Consider the following 19,500-nt stretch of genomic DNA (forward strand, 5'->3'; position numbering starts at 1 on the left):
AAGAAGTTGTGAAAGAGCTGTGGCAGCATAGAGAAGGAACTGTTAACTCATGCTTTCACAGCCAACTTTTTTTCCAGGAAAGTTTTACTTTCAAACTTCAACAAGTAAACTCTGGAGGTAGACTTCTACCTTATAATCGACATCATCTCATTGCTTGTTACATTTACACACATATCACAAAATTATATAAATGCAAGTACACACACAAAAAGAGTTCCTCTTTCTTCATTTATTATGTAATTAATGCTTTTTGTGGCCTTTCAAGTTACGGATCAGCCAAGTATACAGGAAAAATACCTGCTAAACAGTTACTAAAACATGAAAAATGACATTTAAGAACAGAATGCCACTTTCATACTGCAATTGCTTAATCAGTCTTAAGTTAAAAGTTCCCTGTAGTATAATACATATCATTTATATAGATGTGTATATATATATATCAATAAAAAATAAATAAAATCTGCCCTGAAGGCTCAAATAACTTAGTACAAACAATCCTCACACATACTCATTCTTCCACACATATTTAAATAATTGAGGAACGATTTCAGTACATAAAAAGATGTTTCAATATACAGCTCCATAACATCAATAAAGTGGGTGCACTTACAGAAAAACAATATCAAATGTTTAATATCTTTCCTTTGCTTCACAATAAAATGCAAGAAGTTTTCACTGTGCTTGGGCAACAAAAATTTTCCCATTTTATGGACAGTTTCAAAAATTCTCTGCAAGACTTTGTGAGCTTTGTTGCTACTTGGGATTTACTTCTACATGTACATTCAAAATGTCTCATAATCACCAGAGGCCAAACATTTCTAATATCAAAATGCTTCACACTCTCACACACACACTCTCTCTCTCTCTCTCTTTTCAAAATTTGAACTCACAAATAGAGCAATTTTTATGATTTTGAGGATAGAAATGCAGTCTCCACAAAGAATTGCATAATTCACCTAACTCTCTTGCATACGTCCACCAGGAAAATAACCCTATAAAACAGTCCTCAACATGAACAGATTCCAGTTTTAAGTGCAAAAAAGCTCTCAATTTTCTTCCTTGTTACTTTGCTTGGGCTATATACATTGGCACTTTTAATTCTGTTCCCAGTGATGCATAACACACTCCAACCTGAAAAAGAAGAGACAAAACTTTACACATCCTAATTCGCACCTATACTCCAGCACAACAATAATTTTAAATTGGTAACAATGCAGTAAAAATTCATTAATGTGTAATACAACAAAAGCAATCACGAAAGCTAAAATATAAATTTTATAGCGATTAGATGTAAAGTTTACATAGTAAAATGTAGATGATTAAGTGGCAGTTTTTAGAAGGAAATGACTTAAAAAGATGAAGAGTAATTATATTTGTTTTTAGTTGTTCAGACAACCAGAGAATATTGTGAGTTCATTGCCAACACTATTCAATTTAAAGATGCCCCACAATCTAAGTTCAGCTACAAAGACAGGCTGTCAGCATCACAAATACACTGTAAACACACACATCATTCCTATTGACTCCAGCATAAGGTGACATCTATATCTACATGATAACTCAGTTATTCACATTTAAGTATTTGGCAGAGGATTCACAGAAACACTTTCAGACTATTTTTCAACCGTTTCTCTTTCAAACTGCACATGTGAAAAACAAACACCTAAATCTTTTGATTCTAGCTCCAATTTTATTACGACAGTCATCGCTCCCTATGTAGGTGGGTTTAACAAGAATGATATTATCTGGATCAGAGCCAGTTACATATATATACACCATTTTCTTCAAGGTATTTCATAATGTCGGAACACGATATACGTTCCAAAGTCTTACATATCGACGTAATGTGTATCCAGATATGCAATCCTGGTTAATTGAGAATTAAGTATCCTCCATATTCCTGGAATTGGTTAATGTTCTCAATAAATAAATAAATAAAATAACTGGAATATTGGTAATCTAGCAATGTAGAAAACAAGATAACGGGAAGGGAGAGTACTGCACACACAATAACCAAAGATGATGCAGAGATCTCTTTAGAGAATTACAAACTGCAATTCATACAGATGTAAAATTAGCCATTTTACTGTACTTTTGGTAATATTAATAGAGCACTCAGTGACACACGACGTATACAACGCAATACGTAAAAGCAACTACCACACGGCGCACCTGTTCTCGACGAGTAATCAAAATGGAACTTTCTATCTGGTGCTTTTGTCTTAACATAAGTAGACCGCTGACACTAAAAATTTAACTCGTATGTATAAAACAACTTCAAACATCCATTTACTTTACAAATGAGTTAGTATTTGACATTAAGGCTGTAATTGAGAATAGGTTGGAAATTATGCTTAAAGTATGTTAGAAGTCAATAAGTGTTCTCACTACAGAACACGGAATGAATACAGTCTGAGTAATTTCTGCTCCATTTTAGGCAAAAACAAGTTTTTATGCATCTCATTCTTCACGACATCATATCTTCTGAAGTACAGCGTCGTTCTGTGCATAGCGAGCACAGGCAGCCAGCTAATTACAGACCGCACAGGAGCCACACTGCCACTCTGTAAACCTGATGTACAAGCGGCAGTCTCACGTGCAACTGGTGCTGGTGTTTCGTCACGTGTGTTAATACTTCAGTTCACAGTTTATTTTGTTTCTGGTGTTTATTGTTTCTGCTACCTTTTAAGCAATATCCAGTGCAACGAGTAGTGGCAGCCCAACACATGAAGCGAAACGGAGGAAGAAATGCATGTTACAGAGCCAGACCCGCAAATTCGTGTGTGTGGTGAGGAAAAAGATGAGACATTATTTCCTGTTGCTCAGGTTGTTAAGAGGACTGCAGTAGCATCGGAAGCAAGCGAGAGCACTGATACAACGAGAGGGAAAGGACAGTACAGTGTAGGTTGTGGTGAGAGTGGCACGACACGGCTGCACACACCGGAAAAGGAGCGGCCGAGGAGGATTTCGAGAAAGACACTACCTGTCGTCACGTACGTAGCTATTATAAGAGAAGGGAACATCCTCTATCTAAACTTGTGTCACATCAAAAAAGGTGATTTTTTAAAGGAAGCGTATCTTCATTATGTACACTGCTGAAAAATATAGGCTTCAGTTACTCAGTGTTTAACGGGTGGAAAGGACAGATGTAGTTGCACGACAGTGTAGATTTCTGCATAGCGTTGTGGGTATGGGATTTGAAAGTATAGTGTGGATAGATGAAACTTGAGCCAGTGCCAAACCATTCAGTATGTAGAAGCTGGAATGATGGAACACCTGAGGGAACCGTGCCAGTGTTTCTGGAAAAGAAAGGCAAACTATTGTTTTACACGCACGTGTATTGGGCAATTTCGTGCAAAACTGCTCGATAATATTTTATTCGAAAAGGCAGGTGATTACTATAGATGAACAGTTTGATTTTTCAAAAGTGATACGAGACATTGCTTATGATAAATCTGACCATCACAGACCGTGTCCTTTATCGTTCCATTGTTCACGATAAGACACCAACATTGGCAATGAAAAAACGACGTGTCATTCGGTGGCTGAAACGATGAAAAGTGGATTTCAGAGAAACTTTGAAGAATGTGGAATTACTCAAAACTGTGGCACAACAGAAACCACAATTTCCAACATACGTAATTGATGAAATTGCTAAAAGGCACGAGCATGAAACTGGCTTCCTCCACACCACTGTCGTTTCAATACCATTGAAGGGATACAGACATAAGTAAAAAATTACGTTGCTGGAAACAATACAAAATTCACCATCTCTGAAACAAACTTTTCTTGTAGCAGCTATCAATCAAATGGCAAGCAAGACGTGGACAAAAATTGTGAACAGTACTGGAAGTTTCATCAGAGACGCAGCCAAAAATGAAAGCGCTGTGGAAGAATGCATAGAAAATTTAATTACACATCTGTGAGGGAGCAGTGAAAGATCGAGCACTGCTCAAGAAGACATATTTAAATCTGATTCTGACAATGCAGAGAGAGGTGTTTTCCCATTAACATAACTACAACACTTCAGAATATAAGAAAGGAGCATGCCACAGACCTATCATAATACTGTGAGCACCATCTTCAGATCATAACTGTTAATATACTGATAAATTATTTTATCATTCATTGCAGAACTAATTAACATTGATAACAGGTAACTATGGAAACATAAACTGCAAATGTTCAACTATTTGCGAAAATATTTCTCATTTCTATTGTGCAGTTTGACATATAACTTTACGATCTTTCATAATATTAAATACTAAATAGGCAGCACCGGGCGTCATAACTGGACTTTTTCACCGTCTCCCTATACCATTTACTCCTGGTCGTACTACGGAAGATCATTCGCGTTTTCAAAAAGGGTCGTCCAAGAGATGTAGGGATGGCTAGAGGACAAATGTTAGGATGTAGAGGCTTATCTCACTAGGGGCAAGATAGATACTGCCTACAGAAAAATTAAAGAGGCCTTTGGAGAAAAGAGAAACACTTGTATGAATATCAAGAGCTCAGATGGAAACCCAGTTCTAAGCCAAGAAGGGAAAGCAGAAAGGTGGAAGGAGTATATAGAGGGTCTATACAAGGGTGACGTACTTGAGGACAATATTATGGAAATGGAAGAGGATGTAGATGAAGATGAAATGGGAGATACAATACTGCGTGAAGAGTTTGACAGAGCACTGAAAGACCCGAGTCGAAACAAGGCCGCGGGGTTAGACAACATTCCATTAGAACTACTGATAGCCTTGGGAGAGCCAGTCCTGACAAAACTCTACCATCTAGTGAGCAAGATGTATGAGACAGGCGAAATTCCCTCAGACTTCAAGAAGAATACAATAATTATAATCCCAAAGAAAGCAGGTGTTGACAGATGTGAAAATTACCGAACAATCAGTTTAACAAGTCACAGCAGCAAAATACCAACGCGAATTCTTTACAGGAGAATGGAAAAACTGGTACAAGCCGACCTCGGCGAAGATCAGTTTGGATTCCGCAGAAATGTTGGAACACGTAAGGCAATACTGACCGTACGACTTACCTTAGAAAATAGAGTAAGGAAAGGCAAACCTACATTTCTAGCATTTGTAGTCTTAGTGAAAGCTTTTGACAATGTTGACTGTAATACTCTCTTTCAAATTCGAAAGGTGGCAGGGGTAAAATACAGGGAGCGAAAGGCTATTTACAATCTGTACAGAAACCAGATGGCAGTTATAAGGGTTGAGGGGCATGAAAGGGAAGCAGCGGTTGGGAAGGGAGTGAGACAGGGTTGTAGCCTGTCCCTGATGTTATTCAATCTGTATATTGAGCAAGCAGTAAAGGAAACAAAAGAAAAATTCGGAGTAGGTATTAAAGTCCATGGAGAAGAAATACAAACGTTGAGGTTCGCCGATGACATTGTAATTCTGTCAGAGACAGCAAAGGACTTGGAAGAGCAGTTGAACGGAATGGACAGTGTCTTGAAAGGAGGATATAATATGAACATAAACAGAAGCGAAATGAGGATAATGGAATGTAGTCGAATTAAGTTGGGTGATGCTGAGGGAATTAGATTAGGAAATGAGACACTTAAAGTAGTAAAGGAGTTTTGCTATTTGGGGAGCAAAATAACTGATGATGGTCGAAGTAGAGAGGATATAAAATGTAGACTGGCAATGGCAAGGAAAGTGTTTCTGAAGAAGAGAAATTTGTTAACATCGAGTATAGATTTAATTGTCAGGAAGTCGTTTCTGAAAGTATTTGTATGGAGTGTAGCCATCTATGGAAGTGAAACATGGACGATAAATAGTTTAGACAAGAAGAGAATAGATGCTTTCGAAATGTGGTGCTACAGAAGAATGCTGAAGATTAGATGGGTAGATCACATAACTAATGAGGAGGTATTGAATAGAATTGGGGAGATGAGGAATTTGTGGCACAACTTGACAAAAAGAAGGGACCGGTTAGTAGGACATGTTCTGAGGCATCAAGGGATCACCAATTTAGCATTGGAGGGCTGCATGGAGGGTAAAAATCGTAGAGACCAAGAGATGAATACACTAAGCAGATTCAGAAGGATGTAGGTTGCAGTAAGTACTGGGAGATGAAGAAGCTTGCCCAGGAAAGGGTAGCATGGAGAGCTGCATCAAACCAGTCTCAGGACTGAGGACAACAACAACAACAACAACAACCGAAATCATTAAAACTGCATTTGTTGTGCGATGTTGGAACAAATTCTGAGCTCAAACGTAATGAGATATCTTGAACATAATGACTGCCACCTCCCTGCCAACCAGCATGGAGTTTGGAGACACACATCATGTCAAACCCAGCTCTCACTTTTTTCACACGACATCCTGAAGGCCGGCAATCAGGTAGATACAGTATTTCTCGATTTCTTAAAAGGATTCGATTCATTACCACATCTACGCTTACTGTCAAAACTATGATCGTAGGGGGTATCGAGTGAAATTTGTGACTGGATTGAGGACTTCTTGGTAAAGAGGATGGAGCATATTATCTTGGGTGGAGAGTCATCAGCTGTAGAAGCAACTTTGGGTGTAATCCAGGATAGTGTGTTCGGTCCCTTGCTGTTTATGTCTTATATTAATGATCTCGCAGACAATATTAATAGTAACCTACGGCTTTTCGCTGACGATGCAGCTACCTACGATGACTTACTATCTCGATGAAGCTGTACAAATATTCAGTCAAACCTCGATAAGATTCCGTGGTAGTGCAAACGTTGACAACTTGCTTTAAATGTTTATAAACATAAAACTGTGCACTTCCCAAAAGAAAAATACGTAGCTGCCTATGACTATAACCAAGTGGGGTGGTGCAGTGGTTAGTACACTGGACTCCCATTCAGGAGGACGAAGATTCAAATCCACATCTGCCCATCCCGATTTAGGTTTTCTGTGATTTCCCTAAATCTCTTCAGGCAAATGCCAGGACAGTTCCTTAGAAAGTGCACAGCCGACTTCCTTCACTGGCCTTATCTAATCCGGCGAGAGTAATGACCTCACTGTTTGGTGATCCAAATGATCTTGTCACATCTAGAAAGATGAATACTAGTATTTTCTTGTGTGTTTTTATATACTTTTTCTACATACAGTATAGAACAATTATCTTTTTTTCATACAATTTTGTAAAATTTCAAGTTAACATAACTAGCACACAAAAATCCTACAAGCAGCAAAAATTATCCTATACTAGCTCGTGTAAATCTTTGTAATGTACTTTCTTCTAATTGTATTATCGTTTACTCAGTGTCGAGAGCTTTTCGGTGGGAGATATTATTCCGAGTATCTTACAAGCTCGGCAAGCAGTAATGTGTTGTCAAATTGTGCAATGTTGTAACACTGCTACGCTTTACAGAACTGTGTGGTAGAATGTGATGTACCACAGTGCAAAGTGAACAAATTTATGAAAAGTTACATTATTACAATATCAGCATTTCCTCTATACCGCAAATAGCAACTATCATTTCCATAATACTGTTACATTACATCCTGGATTTTCCATTGTTTTACAGAAAGTTGATTATGCTGTTTATTTTGAAAAATCCTGAAGCACATGAAGTTTTTCAATGTTTAAAAAATGAATCCAGGAATTTTCTGTAAATAATGCAGTGATGATGCAAAAAATCAATGAGATGATCCAGATACAATGTTAAGCATTTAAAAAAAAGTAAGATTCCTGCTTTTGAGAAACTTTTTAAAATCTATTGCAAAAATACTAACACATTTTCTCGAATAAATTTAAATTACCTGCATAAAAAGCATCACTGAATAATAAGAACAGATATAACATTATACGCCTAAAATGTGTGTTCACGATACAGTGAACAAGTATCAGCGACAGAGCACTTCCACTAGTGTAGATGGTCGTCGGGTGTGTTCCGGTAAGTTCCTCACTCGTGTTCTGCCAACACCTGTCTTTCTGCGAGCCACAGGAGGAAGCTGGCATTCTCCTCACATCACTTCACACTCGCCTCAATGTGCACGGCATTTGTTTATGCAGTCTGCTGTTATTCGCATTAAATGATTTTGTTATTTGAGGTGAGTTGTGAGTAATGGAGTGGCCAGAAGAGAATGTAGTACTGTCTATATAATAAAAACAAAGGTGATGTAACCAACCAAACTAAAGTGTTGGTATGTTGACAGAGACACTAACAAACACAAACACACACACAAAATTCAAGCTTTTGCAACCCACGGTTGCTTCATCAGGAAAGAGGGAAGGAGAGGGAAAGACGAAAGGATGTGGTTTTTAAGGGAGAGGGTAAGGAGTCATTCCAATCCTGGGAGCAGAAAGACTTACCTTAGGGGGGAAAAGGGACAGGTATACACCCACCCACACACACACATATCCATCCGCACATACACAGACACAAGCAGACATATATATGATATGTTTTAGATATATTTTTCCCACGTGGAATGTTTCCCTCTATTATATGTCAATATAATAATATAGATGTCATAGGTGCTTGTGAGATCCAAGAAATCCACAGAACAAAATGCTGTACAAAAAGTACGGTTTTTAAAATATTAAATCACTATTTGACTGTGTATTACTATATTTATCTACTGAACTATCTACACTTTTGGCTCTTATGCCATTATCAAGCACACGCTAGAAGTTGTTAGACCATTATTTTGTCAATCTGTTACAGCAGTCCAAAGCAAATGAACAAGACTAACTCGTGTCTAAGATCTAACCTAGGAGACAGCATTGTGAATCACCATCTTTGCATTTACACGTGTACCTCAGATCTTTAATAACATGAAGTGAACACAGATTTTGCACTGTGAAGAGATCAAAGCCTGCCATCGACAGCTGTCACCCATTCCGTACCGAGAAGTCCCTCCTGTAGCCTAGCCACCCACGGCCGTCCCATCTGTAGTGAGGAGCAGCCCCTTCTTAAATATACTGAAGGGGTTACTGAGGCCGCCGTACCTTCCCAACTACGTACAAAAACAGATCTCCCGTACCTTACCTGTCCGGTCACCCACCATCTCCCAAAGTCCCACCGGCCACAGAGGTGCATTCCCCTCGTGAGAATCGTATTCTCCGCAAGGGTTTCGACTACCTCTCGTCGTGCCTCGAAATGAAGAATGTTCTACCCACTATCCTCCCCTCCCCCTCCCACACTGGTATTCCGCCATCCACTGAATCTACACAATATACTCGTCCATCACTTCACAACGTCTGCTCTCAACTTCTTGCCTCATGGCTCATAGCCCTCTAATAATCCTAGATGCAAGACCTGTCCCATACATCCTCCAACCAGCAGCAGCAGCACCACCACCACCACCACCACCACCACCACCACCACCACATACTCTGTTGAGGCAAAAACATCACCTATCCCATCCAAGGCAGGGCTACCTGTGAAACCAGTCACATAATCTACAAGGAAAGCTGTAACCACTGTGCTACATTATACGTGGGCACGATAACCGGCAAACTTTTTGTCCACACGAATGGCCACTGACAAACTGTGACTGGGTAAAAGCTGGACCATCCCATTATTAAACACGCAGCCCAACATGATGTTCTTAATTTCTGTCACTGCTCCACAGCCTTCCCACCTACTCCAGCTTTTCTGAACTGCACAGATGGGAACTCTCCCTGTAATATATGATTTTCCGTAACCCTCCTGGCCTCAACCTTCATTACTCATTGTCCTACCCATCTAGCCCAGTCCCTGTTCCCATTCCAGCCCTCTATTCCACCAAGGCACCCACAGTATTTCACTCCTCTCCTTTTCCGCTAATGCCCCCCCCATCCCTGCTCAAAGCCTAGCCTGCCCTACGTCTAGCCTCTCGACTGCATCTTGCTGCCCCCCCCCCCCCCCCCCCGTGTGTGTGTGTGTGTGTGTGTGTGTGTGTGTGTGTGTGTGTGTGTGTGTCCATTTCTGAAGCGGACTTATAGCTTACTTTCTCGTAGTCATTTTGTCGTCCCTACCTGTGACTCAGCATCTCTACTATATGGTGAGCAGCAACTATACTTTTCATAATATTGAGAGCTGTTTCACAATTATCAAAGGAGCATTTAATACAATAAACACACAAATAAAAACCATTTTGACTTCGATTACACAGTCTCCTCTTTGCCCAATTTTACAGTAGACTGTATCAAGTAGCTAATGTGATAGTTATTAAGCACTTTTTTCCATTGCATAAATCATACATTACAGACATTACCTTCCCTATATGGGCATTTGTGAAAGCCTCTAATAGTTTCATATACCACTGCGATGAGCAAACACCTGAGATGTTATAGCTGTTGAAATATGAAACGCCCATGTAAATGTACACATCATAGAATGAAGGCTTTCACAGCAGGTGATGTCACCACTTAACATTTCTGGGCTGAGATGCCGTGGTCCGTACATACTGACAACCGGGACGGACGAGGATCGACACCGACCCGAGGGGAAAGTGTTCTCACCATTTATTAGTAAGGTCACTGATCGCATTGGAAATATTTTAAGCAAATACGATGTGGAAACTGTTTTCAGACGCACCACGAAAATAAAAGAATGTTTCAGATCTGCATAAGATAAACGACATCCTCTAGCAACACCAGGTGCCTATAAAATTCCATGCAGTTGTGGATAGGTCTATATAGGCACAACAAAAAGAAGTGTCAACACCTGTCTGGGTGAACAAAAAAGGAACTGCCGCCTCCGGCCATAGCAGAACGTGTTTCAGGAAGATGATCATGAAATAAAGTTTAGTGAGACGACCGTCATAGCAAAGGTGTCGTATTATTATACGCAAATGTACAGAGAGGCCATTGAGATTGCCAAACACTGCAAAAATTTTAATAGTAAAGATGAAGGCATTAAGCTGGATAAGATATGGCTGTCAACATTGCAGCAACAGCATGACAATCGATTAATTTCAAAAGAGAAAGTTAGCAATATCAGAGATCATAGAACAGCCAACGTCACGTTATTGACAGCGGCGCCCTCTGGACGGCTTATATATACGGCGCTCACTCGCGCTCTCGTTGCAGTTCGACCATTGTTCTCAGAGGATACCTTCCGCAGTCAACGTCGGGGGAGAGTTTTATGTATGGACCACAGCATCTCAGTCCGGAAGTGTTAAGTGATGATAAATGTACACAGTCACCGAAAACCAAAGCCTTTCTTCAGTATATGTTGTTCATCAGTAATTAATGTCCTGCTTTTAACCTTCCTCCTCTACTGCAATTGTGAAAAAGCAAAGATCAATAGCTGACATGTGCAAGATTTTGGAATAGGAATAGTGTTAACAAAGGCTGGTGCAGCAATTCGTGGTAAATGCTTTACGTCCACACGTTTCACTCGTCCATATAAATGCAGACACTGATAGTTTTCTTTTCCTGTGCTGTTTCACTACCTCTCCTCAAGGTCTGCCCAAAAGTTCACCATTCATGGAAAACACGACATTATTACGAAAAGGATAGATTGCTACTCACCGTACAGTGCAGATGTTGAGTCGCAGAGAGGCACAACAAAAAGACTGTCAAACAAGTAAGCTTTCAGCCAAAAAGGCCTTCATTGGAATTATACAACATGCCCACTCTCCCCTCACACTCTCGTGTGCACGTTTTCCACTTCGGAAGAAGGCCTTTCGATCAAAAGCTCAAATGTATTGCAGTCTTTTTGTTGTGCCTCTCTGCATCTCAAATCTCCTCTATACAATGATTTCCAATCTATCCTTTTCACACTATCGCCTATGCTCCAGCCTCGATTTTCCATTGTTTAATAGATAGTATGTACACATCTAATACAGCTGAAACCAGGATATACACATTAGCGAATTTCTTTCTAAGCTTAATATTCTTCATGGAACACAACAAATCTGCAGTGCTACTTTAAGGACGGTTAAATTCATTTGCCAATAATAAACTGTTTTGAGTAATGTTGCCGAGGTGCAATGGACTCCCCGGTTAGAACCTGGTCCATACTCCACACATTTTTAAGAAACATATTTTACTACCTGTATCATACTCGTCTTTATACATTTCTATCAAACACTTCCCGGCAGCCTAAAACAGAGCACGGGATCGAGACTCGAACACAGTCCCATTCGCAGGGACTAGTCTTACTAAATGAGGTATGTGGGCACACCTGGAGGCTCTTGCTCACAGTTTCCCATCTGTCAGGACCCCTCTTCTGCTGTCCTCCCAGTCCAGTGCACAGGTTTAATCTGCCAGGAACTTTCAGAACAACACACACTTCACTGCGTACTGAAAGTCAGTTGGGAGCGAATCAATTATCACAGCTGCAAGCAAACATGATGATGATGATGTTTGGTTAGTAGGGCGCTCAATGGCGTGGTTATCAGCGCCCTGCAAGCAAACAACTAGGCAATTTACACGGTTATTTGCAAGTACCTCCGTATGTTCCGATCACAAGTGTGGGAAAACTACTAGACGTACAGAAAAGAGGAGACGTATCAGTGGATAGAGCATTGCTAGAAGTTTTGTATTGCAGGAGGAATGTCCAGAAAGTAAATAGCATTTTGTAAAAAAACTCATAAACACAATTTTTTTTCACATCAAACTTTATTTTTACCAGAAAGAGCATTTCTAAATTATTTTTCTACAAAGTTGCTACCATTGTTCACACATTAATCATAGTGGAAACCAACTTTTCTATGCATTCTTCACGGAAAGGTAGCACTGCCACTGCTAAACACCATTGTTTGTGTGCTGTCAAAGTGCCTCCCTCCAAAATCTTGCTTCAAATTCGAGAAGGAGTAGTAGTCAGAAGGTGCGAGATCGGGGTCGTACGACGGGCGATCGAAGTGCTCCCAATAGAATCGACAAATACGATTTTGAGTGACACCGGCAGAATGGGGACGAGTGTCGTCACGAAGCGACACAGTGTCTCGACAGTATTTCACGCCCTCCATTTCGAAATTTTCTCTGTGCCTCTGAGTATTATACCGCACTGTCAGTTTCACCTCTGGGAATGAACTCGGCAAACAGAAAATGACACAATAAATGGCATTCAGCAGTGGCCGTCTTCACTGACGACCTCTTTCTAGAAAGAGGGTATAGCAAAGTTAGTTTCTTGCTATGACACATGTTTGGACAATGGTGACAATAATGTAGAAAAATAGTTTAAGAAATTCTCTTTCTTATAAAAATAAATTTTAGTTTTGACACATTTTTATGAGGCATTTTCCAAAACAATATTTACTTTCCAGACACGCCTCGTAATAGATACAGTGTCGTCGCAGAGTGCACGACGAGGGGCAGGCATGTCAGAACTCTGTGTACAATGGAGCAAAGATTTTTGTGTCCTCGAATTCACTAAATGTGAGTCAACTGTGACAGTTCGAAGACACTCTCTTACCAAATAGCAGGTAAAAGCGCCGACAGACAAAACAGTCCGAGTGTGGTACGACACATTTGTGCTTACGTGGCACAAAGAAAATGAGCTGGCTGGGACCATCAGCACAGAAGGTGGAGTGTGTGCAGGAATAGTTCATCAGGAGTCCCAGAGAGCTGCAGATACAGCAGTATACTACCTCCTGCATTCCACCCAAACTTCTGCATTACACTGCATAAAACCTGGATGTGTCACACGTACCCATTACTCTGGACAATCGGCTTCATTCTGACTTCCGATGACTTCCAGCAGCTATTTTAAGAAGTCAGTTTGCAGCTGCAGAGCAATATTCCGTATGTCTGGAAACGTCATTCGTGCCGTGTCCTCTTCGAAAGTTCGCAGACAATATTTTTTTAATTTTTTTTTTCTTCCTCTCTCCAGAGGAAACTGTGACCGATTTTCCGTTTGCGGGCACACTGCAGCGACGTTCCATGCTGTAAATACAGCCAGACAGTGTAGGCTTCATTTTGAGTGAGACGGCGCTCCACTACATGTCTTTCTTGCCTCGGTGCCGAACTGCCTCAGCACCGAATCGGACATGTTTCTCACTGTGACTCTCCTCTTCTTCAATCACCTCCACAAGCACCTGACTTATCTCCGGCTGGTTGCTTCTTATAGGGTTATGTTAAAGATCACAAGTTCGTGCCTCCACTGACAATAATTTGGAACAGTTCCAGGGAAGGATAATTCATGTAGTCATTCACAGTGAGGTTTTCGGACTGGTACGGCAAGAGTTTAATTACCACAACATTTTTTGCCGCTTGATTAATGGTGCCCGTATCGAGCACCTGTAATGCGAGTTAAAAACCTGCAGAGGCACCACGTCCTCTGACACGCAGATATTTTCTACATTTCTTATAGTTTCAGAATGGAGGTACATATTAATAACCCTGCATCTATTTCAAAGATCAAACAATAATATCATGAAAAAGTCAATATGTTACTCACAGAACTTGTGTGTGTGTGTGTGTGTGTGTGTGTGTGTGTGTGTGTGTGTGTGTGTTGTTGTTGTTGTTGTGGTCTTCAGTCCTGAGACTGGTTTGATGCAGCTCTCCATGCTACTCTATCCTGTGCAAGCTTTTTCATCTCCAAATACCTACTGCAACCTACATCCTTCTGAATCTGCTTAGTGTATTCATCTCTTGGTCTCCCCCTACGATTTTTACCCTCCACGCTGCCCTCCAATACTAAATTGGTGATCCCTTGATGCCTCAGAACATGTCCTACCAACCGATCCCTTCTTCTGGTCAAGTTGTGCCACAAACTTCTCTTCTCCCCAATCCTATTCAATACTTCCTCATTAGTTATGTGATTTACCCATCTAATCTTCAGCATTCTTCTGTAGCATCACATTTCGAAAGCTTCTATTCTCTTCTTGTCCAAACTATTTATCGTCCATGTTTCACTTCCATACATGGCTACACTCCATACGAATACTTTCAGAAATGACTTCCTGACACTTAAATCAATACTGGATGTTAACAAATTTCTCTTCTTCAGAAACGCTTTCCTTGCCATTGCCAGCCTACATTTTATATCCTCTCTACTTCGACCATCATCAGTTATTTTGCTCCCCAAATAGCAAAACTCCTTTACTACTTTAAGTGCCTCATTTCCTAATCTAATTCCCTCAGCATCACCCGACTTAATTAGACTACATTCCATTATCCTTGTTTCGCTTTTGTTGATGTTCATCTTATATCCTCCATTCAAGACACTGTCCATTCCATTCAACTGCTCTTCCAAGTCCTTTGCTGTCTCTGACAGAATTACAATGTCATCGGCGAACCTCAAAGTTTTTACTTCTTCTCCATGAATTTTAATACCTACTCCGAATTTTTCTTTTGTTTCCTTTACTGCTTGCTCAATGTACAGATTGAACAACATCGGGGACAGGCTACAACCCTGTCTTACTCCCTTCCCAACCACTGCTTCCCTTTCATGTCCTTCGACTCTTATAACTGCCATCTGGTTTCTGTACAAATTGTAAATAGCCTTTCGCTCCCTGTATTTTACCCCTGCCACCTTTAGAATTTGAAAGAGAGTATTCCAGTCAACATTGTCAAAAGCTTTCTCTAAGTCTACAAATGCTAGAAACGTAGATTTGCCTTTCCTTAATCTTTCTTCTAAGATAAGTCGTAAGGTCAGTATTGCCTCACGTGTTCCAGTGTTTCTACGGAATCCAAACTGATCTTCCCCGAGGTTGGCTTCTACTAGTTTTTCCATTCGTCTGTAAAGAATTCGTGTTAGTATTTTGCAGCTGTGACTTATTAAGCTGATAGTTCGGTAATTTTCACATCTGTCAACACCTGCTTTCTTTGGGATTGGAATTATTATATTCTTCTTGAAGTCTGAGGGTATTTCGCCTGTCTCATACCTCTTGCTCACCAGATGGTAGAGTTTTGTCAGGACTGGCTCTCCCACGGCCATCAGTAGTTCCAATGGAATATTGTCTACTCCGGGGGCCTTGTTTCGACTCGGGTCTTTCAGTGCTCTGTCAAACTCTTCACGCAGTATCGTATCTCCAATCTCATCTTCATCTACATCCTTTTCCATTTCCATAATATTGTCCTCAAGTACATCGCCCTTGTATAGACCCTCTATATACTCCTTCCACCTTTCTGCTTTCCCTTCTTTGCTTAGAACTGGGTTTCCATCTGAACTCTTGATATTCATACAAGTCGTTCTCTTATCTCCAAAGGTCTCTTTAATTTTCCTGTAGGCGGTATCTATCTTACCCCTAGTGAGATAGGCCTCTACATCCTTACATTTGTCCTCTAGCCATTCCTGCTTAGCCATTTTGCACTTCCTGTTGATCTCATTTTTGAGACGTTTGTATTCCTTTTTGCCTGTTTCACTTACTGCATTTTTATATTTTCTCCTTTCATCAATTAAATTCAATATTTCTTCTGTTACCCAAGGATTTCTACTAGCCCTCGTCTTTATACCTACTTGATCCTCTGCTGCCTTCACTACTTCATCCCTCAAAGCTACCCACTCTTCTTCTACTGTATTTATTTCCCCCATTCCTGTCAATTGCTCCCTTATGCTCTCCCTGAATCTCTCTACAACCTCTGGTTCTTTTAGTTTATCCAGGTCCCATCTCCTTAAATTCCCACCTTTTTGCAGTTTCTTCAGTTTTAATCTACAGGTCATAACCAATAGATTGTGGTCAGAGTCCACATCTGCCCCTGGAAATGTCTTACAATTTAAAACCTGGTTCCTAAATCTCTGTCTTACCATTATATAATCTATCTGATACCTTTTAGTATCTCCAGGGTTCTTCCATGTATACAACCTTCTTTCATGATTCTTAAACCAAGTGTTAGTTATGATTATGTTGTGCTCTGTGCAAAATTCTACCAGGCGGCTTCCTCTTTCATTTCTGTCCCCCAATCCATATTCACCTACTATGTTTCCTTCTCTCCCTTTTCCTACACTCGAATTCCAGTCACCCATGACTATTAAATTTTTGTCTCCCTTCACAATCTGAATAATTTCTTTTATTTGATCATACATTTCTTCAATTTCTTCGTCATCTGCAGAGCTAGTTGGCATATAAACTTGTACTACTGTAGTAGGTGTGGGCTTCGTATCTATCTTGGCCACAATAATGCGTTCACTATGCTGTTTGTAGTAGCTTACCCGCATTCCTATTTTCCTATTCATTATTAAACCTACTCCTGCATTACCCCTATTTGATTTTGTGTTTATAACCCTGTAGTCACCTGACCAGAAGTCTTGTTCCTCCTGACACCGAACTTCACTAATTCCCACTATATCTAACTTCAACCTATCCATTTCCCTTTTTAAATTTTCTAACCTACCTGCCCGATTAAGGGATCTGACATTCCACGCTCCGATCCGTAGAATGCCAGTTTTCTTTCTCCTGATAACGACATCCTCCTGAGTAGTCCCCGCCCGGAGATCCGAATGGGGGACTATTTTACCTCCGGAATATTTTACCCAAGAGGACGCCATCATCATGTAATCATACAGTAAAGCTGTAAATGGACAAAAGGATAGATGAAAACCATAAATGCAAGAAACAGGTAGAAGAGATTAAAACGAGAAAGCAGATTATTATGGCTGGCTGACCATGAGAATAAAAAGGAGAAGCCAGCCACTCTGCAACACATTAAACCTACACCTTAGAAGCACTACGGTGGGGGATACAAAGGGACAAAGAACATGCACTAAAACTCAGATCAAATGATAAAACCCACCCTCACGAATGAAATGTAAAACTAAATCAGCCGATGAGGTGTCAGATAAAATTAGCTGTAACAAGTCCCAGGGCACTCAAAGTAGGACAGTGCACCAGAATACGGGCCACTGTCAACCGGGCGCCGCACCGACACAGAGACGGGTCTTCGCGGTGCAGGAGGTAGCCGTGGGTTGCCCGAGCACAACCAATACGGAGCTGAAGCGTGACCGATACTGAGCCGGCAGAGAACCCAAGAGTCCCTGTCAGAGTCTCTCTTTGAGGACTTCCACACATTCCTAGTCTCCCTAACGGCACGCAGTTTGTCGTCTGTACTGAGATTGTGCCATTACATCTTCCAAAGTTGAAAAACCTCGTGGCGTAATAATGAACACGAGTCAGTCACGGGCGTGCCGACCTCCAGAAGCGGTTGCCGTGTAGCCCGTTCTGCCAACCTGTCGGCAAGTTCATTTCCCGGAATTCCGACGTGACCCGGTGTCCAGACAAACACCGGTGAACGACTGGACTGTTCTGAGACACAGAGGGACTACTGGCTGGTTACTACCGAAGGAGAAACGACTCACCGCGGCACGAGCAGATGTCCTCGAGAGCACGAAATATGGCCGCCAGCTCTGCAGTGCAAACACTGTAGCCGTCTGGCAAGCAGTGCCGTTCGAGATGTCCTCCACGAATATACGCAAAGCCGACACGACCGTCAGCTGTCGAGCGGTTCGTGTAAACCACTTCACGGCCTCCGTACGTGTCGAGAATCGAGAGGAAGTGACAGCGGAGAGCCACAGGGTTAACCGAGGCCTTAGCACGACGTGGAAGGTCCGAGTGAAGCGTCACCCTAGGTTTACACCGTGGAGGTGTACGTGAATGGACCTGGAGTAGAGGTGGTAAAGGGAAGGTCTCCAGTTCAGACAGAAGGGAACGGATGCGAACCGAAATCTTAAGGCCCGACGTTGGCCGCCGATTCAGGAGATGAACCGCCGTGGTTGGGGAAAAAAGAGATTGTAATTAGGATGCTCAGGGGAACTATCGATGTGTGCAATGTGACTGGCCTGCAGCCGTGCACATCTGATCTTCAATGGAGGGACTCCAGCCTCCACCAGTATGCCGGTCACCGGACTCGCCCTAAAAGCTCCTGTCGCTAGCCAAACTCTGCAGTGGTGCACGGGGTCGAGTAAATGCAACGCCGAGGGCGCCGCCGAACCACAAATCACACCCCCGTAGTCGAGGTGGGAGAGCTGCAGCAGTGTAGAGTGATCTGCACCCCAGTTGGTGTTTCTCAGGCAGTGGAGGGTGCTGCCAGCACTTCCGCTTAATCTGACAAAGGCGAGGAAGCCGAGCCGATTGTGCATCGAAAACCGGTCCCGAGAATCAGTATGTCTCCACTACAGTGACTGGATAGCCATTAAGGTAAAGTTCTGGTTCCAGACGAACGGTACGACGCCGACAGAAGTGCATAACACACGACTTTGCAGCTCAAAGCTTAAGCCGTGGGCTAGAGCCCACGACTGCGCCTCGTGGACGACTCCCTGTAGGCGCCACTCGGCAACACCAGTACTGGACGAGTAGCACGAAATGCAGAAGCCGTCTGCATACAGAGAAGGTGAGACGGAGGGCTCGACAGCTGCTGCTAGATTGTTAATGGCCACTAAAAATAGAGATACACTCAATACAGAGCCCAGCAAGACTCCATTCTGCTGTTTATTGGGGAGGGGGCGGCACTATGCGAGGCACCAAATTGGACACGGAAAGTATGGAGTGACAGGAAATTTTGGATAAAAATCAGGAACGGGTCCCGGAGACCCCACTCGTATAACGTGGCTAGGATACGATGTCGCCAGGTCGTGTCGTAAGCTTTTCGTACATCAAAAGAGATGGCAACCAGGTGTTGCTGTCTGGAAAAGGC

At 41.7% G+C, this 19,500-nt stretch overlaps 1 protein-coding gene across 2 annotated transcripts in view; it reads right to left on the reverse strand.

Moving 5' to 3' along the window:
- Positions 1–209: 209 nt before the first annotated feature.
- The window catches only part of LOC124718935 (protein Lilipod), a 348,987-nt gene continuing 329,696 nt past the window's right edge, over positions 210–19,500 (reverse strand). The window contains exon 13 of one of the 2 annotated variants that reach the window (XM_047244598.1): positions 210–1,131. The gene's annotated coding sequence lies outside the window, so the exon portion shown is untranslated. The remainder of the gene's footprint in view (positions 1,132–19,500) is intronic. The other variant, XM_047244599.1, reaches the window with a different exon arrangement.

Source organism: Schistocerca piceifrons, chromosome 10, assembly GCF_021461385.2.
Source record: "Schistocerca piceifrons isolate TAMUIC-IGC-003096 chromosome 10, iqSchPice1.1, whole genome shotgun sequence".
Classification (NCBI taxonomy): Eukaryota; Metazoa; Arthropoda; class Insecta; order Orthoptera; family Acrididae; genus Schistocerca; species Schistocerca piceifrons.